General features: G+C 25.7%; 1 pseudogene; it reads left to right on the forward strand.

Moving 5' to 3' along the window:
- Window positions 1–2,442: 2,442 nt before the first annotated feature.
- LOC112601463 lies at window positions 2,443–3,573 on the forward strand (annotated as a pseudogene).
- Window positions 3,574–6,457: the final 2,884 nt, after the last annotated feature.

A 6,457-nucleotide genomic window follows, 5' to 3' on the forward strand; every position in this document is an offset into this window, starting at 1 on the left:
TTAATTTACATCGATCCAATGCAGCAACAAGCTTTGGAGAAATTAAATTTGTGCGGCCCCTTTTTTTTTTAGATGATGTCATAGATATACGAGTGCATTGAGTGGATTCAGAATCTGACGATGATGACGGTGAACTTAAGGACATATCAAACAATTGATTTTGAATTTCAGTTGAATTATAATTTGATGAAAATGTTTTTGGGTCTGATGATTGAAGTTTTCGATTTGTTAGATTTTCTATTTCACTACATTTACGTTTTTTTGCTTTATTTTCATTTTCGAGTAACTTTTTGTCTACACCACCAAGACAACCAATTCTACCAGGAAATCTTTGATTAATTAAAAACTGTTTGTCATTTTCTATTTTCATAATATTTAAAGCATTAGCATGTGCAATATCAAATAAATTATTGAGTTTGTTAATGAATTCTGTTTCTTTTAATTTAAATGAATCACCTACTTTATGTGCATTTTTTTGTAGATCACGCCACTCTTCGTACAAATTCAAAAGTTTAGTAATACAATGTTGAACTGCTCGGACAGGAATTCGAGCTTTTTCCCAAAAAATATTGCACTCACGAACGGCTAATGACGCACTTTCTCTTGTATTAAGTTTTACTGTTCTCACATTATAAAAAAATACTGAAAGCACTTGTCCAATCGACGGAAGTTTTGAGCCTAGAATTTGGGTTGATGGTAACCCAATCAAAAATATTTTTTCATCAGCTCGTAATTTTCTAGACATATTTGCAAAATAATTACCAAAAAAAAACGTAACATCAAACGACGTACTCAACTAATCACGCACCGTAATGAATACGACTACACGATATTATTAATAAAAATCTATTAAATTCGTGGATAGTAATCCATATCGTTCTTATCTAGAAAAAACACGATAATATTTAACTACACGATATTTGTAATGTTCAAACTTCAAATAATCTGATAATTTCAGTAATTGTGTGTAATGTGTATTAATAAAAACTCATAATATAATTTTGAACAAATAGTATTTTCTTACACAAAAGTTAATATATCTTGTAAATTATAATAAATAAGAAGAATATAATAATATTAATATATAATATAATATAATATAAGAACATAATCTATTGGAAATCTTATTTTATTCAAAACATATTATATAACAAATTTTAATTTTCGTGTTTGTAAATGAGATATGCATAAAAATGTAAAATATAACATAAAATTACGAATAAATTATAATACTCAAATTTCAAATTTGAGTCGGCACGGGTTAACCTTAATAGATTGACTTAAAACTTTTTGTAGTTCATGTTTTATACATATACACAAATTAAGTAAGTGAGACTAATAAAAATGCAAAAAAAAAAAAAATTTATAGTTAAATAAGGGACACCCTAATACGCATAACATAAAAAATCTATGTACGGCTTACTTACTCTTACTAGTTTATTTATAATTAATATTAGAGTAAATTTACCTATTATCAAATGTATAGAGGAAAACATAGAGTATTTTATTTTTAAACAAGTTATAAGTAGTTATGTCGCGGTCGTTATCGCAACGACCGCGGCTGCTCTATTCCCGTCCGCGATAACGCGACTGGAATGGATCGCGCGGCGATCGGTCCGGCCGGCGACAGCAGTCTCTCTCGTATAACGGTCGCCGGACGTACTCTTTGTTATAGATAACTTTATAATATTAAATATAAATAATAAAGTTCCGTCTTGTACCTAAAGCGACGCATTAGTTATTTCAGCCCGACACCTACAGTTAAATAACTAATTTTTTGAATCCATATAACAAGTTTTAAAAATTAATTATAAATAAATCGTAGTAAAAATATAGATGCATAGACTTGCTATGTTATGTGTATGTAAGACAGAGACAACAAACGTGTGAGTAGCGTCCTCTTAATCATAAATTGCTATTATTGATCAATATAGTATAGTATTACAGGTACCTATAAATGTGTGTCTTATAATAATTCAAATATTAATATACAATAACAATATGTAGACTTTAGGTATGTCACAAAAAATTTATGAAAAATATATTGTTGTTTTGTATATAATTGTTATTAAAATTGAATAATAAATTTTTACATTTATTAATTTATCTTTATATATATTTATTTTTGGGCCTCCGTATTAATTTTTAAAGTATAAATATTAAATTGGACTACAAACTAAAAAATAGTATGATTTTTAGGGTAAAGAGCATTCTGATAGGAAACAAATTAATAATTTATACCATTATAGGATTATAATTTATACAACATGTCTCTTAGTTCTTATTTATAATAGGAATTATTTATATATTTATAATATATACCACTGTACCCTACTATTTTGTGATTAGGAATTAATTTTTTTTTTTCATTTTAGATAATATAAATGGTAATATTATGCCCATGTATCAAAATATAGTGGAAAAAGGTATGGTTGTCAATATATGCTTGCAAATTCTACACCGTATACACTAATAGTTAATGATATACCATCAACTAGTTATGAATGTAATAAAGGGGTAATTATTTGTAAAACCATTATATTTTTCAATATTATAATATATAATTCAATTATTATGTAGTTATCTGAACCAAATCACATAATTTCTACTACTAAATCATTGTATGTCTGGAACTCCGAATCAATTATAAATGAAAAAAATTTACCACTTCTTTCTGGTAATTTATTAAATATATTTTTTCAATATAAAAATTACATGCTAAATTAATTATTATTTGATAGAATTAAATAATTCAACCAAACAACAAAGTGTATTGGATATATTAATTAATATCGAAGCTCAAAATAAATTAATTATAAAAGAGTAATGCGTATTAAAACTAATGCAAGATAGATTGTTATGCAAAATTGATAGCTTAGAACTAAACATCAAAGGAAAGGATAGCTCTGTTGGATCAGTACATTTAGATAATGATTTTTTGTCACAATTTCCTTTAACAAATACTACAATGTTTTTTGAAATTGAAAATATAATTTCAAATGATGCAGATTTTGTAATTAAATTGGTAAGAATATTTATATGAATACCTTTAGGTATATCACAAATTACAAACATTATTAAATAAATACAACACATAATATTATTTAGGAATATTTTATCAGAACTGTTGGAGGATTTAATGCGAAACACCATTTAAAAAGAATGTTGGGAAAACTGTTTGTTGATACTTATGCATCTAAATGTACTTGGACAGGACGAGGAAAAGACATAGTAACTAAAGTGGGAGATTCCAAACTTCTTAAAGTCGTTCAAAGTAATTTAATATTATTTTCTTATAGGTACTGTCTTTCTCTGATTAATACAAATTTAGTATATCTATACTTTAAATAAAGGTATATGTTTTAAATAAATTTGTTTTTTTTAGAAATTGTTATGAAAATTCAATAATTAAATAAATAAATAGGTAATATATTTTTTATTTTAACAGAAATGGTAAAGGCATGCAGTAGTGTCGAATTCACAGACTCTGAATTTGAAAAAATAGTTGCTGATTGGTTCAGATATGCTAATACCCGAATTATTCGATTCAACAATATTAACAATAACCTTTAAATAATGCATGTTATGTAATTTAACAGTATTTATTATTATTTAAAAGTGGTTAATTTTGCTATATTATAGCATATATACTACCTATACAAGGAAATGTTTACAAAAAGATTTTAATTTTTTTTTATATATATATATATATAATATGTGTATATTATAATGATTATGTAATTCATATTACAAATATATTATATAATACAATTGGAGAGATTCCTAAATACAGCTTTTTGTTATTTTAATATTCTAATTATCTAATTTAAACATTTCAGCGAAAAAAGAAAAATATTGGCAAAGTATCTGCTGGTCATTTTAGGAAAATATTGAATTTGGAGAAAAAAATCAAAACAAGGCATCCTCTGTTCAATTGAAACTATTATCTAATTGTGACTATATATCTTCTTTAATTAATACAAATGATAAAGCCTCGGTTTCTTTAAATACTTCAAATAGAGAAAGTTTAATTGAATCTCCTATTGAAAATACACTTACTTGTATAATACAAAATGTACCATCTAATATTTTAAACATTTCACTTGATAATCCAAATACACAAAAAGAACAAAAAATACATATAAATGATAAATTAAAGCCTTGGATAATACATTTTAAAGTACCACATAATTGTGCTAATTCAATACTTGGTATTCTGAAATCCGAGGGTTTGGACGTTCCCAAAGATGTCCGGACTTTAATGAAAACACCGAATATTCACGAAATTATTAATATGAATAATGGTTCTTATATTCATTTTGTGTTGGAAAAAATGTTAACTCCAATTATAAAAAAATACCTAACTGAAATAGACATTGGTAATATTTTAATGATAGGAATAAATATTGATGGGCTTCCAATATCAAAAAGTTCGAAAAGTCAACTATGGCCAATATTAATATCAATATTAAATTGTAATGTATTATCTAATCACGTACTTCCCATAGGGATATTTCACGGAGATACAAAACCTTCTTCTGTAAAAGAATTCTTTCATCCTTTTTTATTAGATCTTTCAGAATTATTAGATAATAGTCTTATTGTAAATAATAATATATTTAAATTTAAAGTAGGACATATTGTTTGTGATTCTCCTGCCAAAGCATTTTTGTTAAATGTAAAAGGGCACAATGCGTATTTTGGTTGTACTTCATGTACTCAAGAGGGCACTTATTTGCAAAATATAATGACATTTCCTGACATAGATGCTCCTTTAAGGACTAATGAATCGTTTCGGGATAAATTAAATGAAAACTACCATAAAGGAGATAGTCCATTAGAATGTTTACCTATAAATATTGTAAACGATGTATGTTTAGATTATATGCATAATATACGATATGTATTGGCGTTAATAAAAGACTTATTGAGTTTTGGGTTAAGGGGAAAAAAAATGTTCGATTAACTGAAATAAATAAAAAACATATCACTACCGACTTAATAAATCTTAGGTGTTACGTTCCATCTGAATTTAGTCATCTACTAAGAGCGTTAGAAGACATAGAATATTGGAAAGCTACAGAGCTAAGAGCATTTTTATTATATTTCGGTCCAATTGTTCTAAGAGGACAATTAAAAAAAAGTTTTTACTCTCACTTTATGTTGTTAGTCTGTGGCAGTATGTCATGTCAAACTTATAATGGTTTAGCTGAAAAATTATTTAAACAATTTGTTACTTTGTATTTATCTTTGTATGGTGAACATCTCATTTCCTATAATGTGCATAGTTTGATATATCTACCGATGTTTGTAAGACTTCACGGTCCCCTTGACAATTTTAGTTGTTTTATATAAATACATTTTTTATAAGAAATTAAGAAATTTATAAAATGTGCAAAATATCCACTAAAAGAAATTTATAATAGAATAATTGAAAACGGAATATTTTTATCACTAATCCACTCATAGAAAGTGACTTCATAACTACGAAAGAAATATAAAATAGACTTCCTTCCATACATTTTAATTTAACTGATAAGCTTTTTGAAAAAATTATTTTTCATAATTTGAATATAACAATTAATGTTTTAATAGAAAAAGACAAGTATATTTGTCTTAAAAATAACGATATTGTTAAAGTAAAATATATTGTAAATAATAATGTGGGAAATAATATTAAATTAATTGTAAAAAAATTTTTAAATGTAACAGAATTTTTTACTTTACCCATTTCTTCTAAAATTGTAAATTCATATTATATAGACATTAATTATTTATCTGAAACGTATTCTGTACCTATAGCCGATATTAAATATAAATGTTTAATGGTTCGCGTAACTTCTAATATTGCAGTTTTAATGATATTAAGTCATTCAATGCATGAAACTGATTGATAAAAGCTTAATTTAAACCTAATATTTCTTACTTAGTATTGTATTTTTTTTTTTTATATTGTATATTATGTTAATTTTTGAATTTGTAATATAGGCCTAATTTAAATTAGTAGGTAGTGGGTACCTATACAGGATGTTGCACGATAAATGTGTCAAACTTCAAGAGGTACTTCTACACCTCAAATGCAACAAAAAAAGTTCTTATGACCATTATCGAATTCTCAATAATAAGGGAGAGGAGGGGATTTTTGTGTTTTTTTGATTGAATGCAAGTTTCATTCATAATAATGCGCATATCTGCTGAACCGTTGACCTTACAACAAATTTGAATACACCGCTGAAAAGCTCATAAAATTAGGATTAATAAAACATACTCTTCAAGGTTCCTACATCATTTTTTGGGTTAAAAAAATAACACAAATTATTTAAAACTTTAAATTGTCAAAATTTTAATAAATTTCAATATTGTTTAACAACAATTAATTTCTAAGGCAGGGGGGTAATTGCTTCGTTCGGTTACGTATTGCTCAAAAAGCTTATAAAATTTTAAAGTTTGTAGTACA

This window comes from Melanaphis sacchari, unplaced genomic scaffold (assembly GCF_002803265.2).
Source record: "Melanaphis sacchari strain LSU unplaced genomic scaffold, SCAv2.0 Contig794_pilon_pilon, whole genome shotgun sequence".
NCBI classification, from domain to species: domain Eukaryota; kingdom Metazoa; phylum Arthropoda; class Insecta; order Hemiptera; family Aphididae; genus Melanaphis; species Melanaphis sacchari.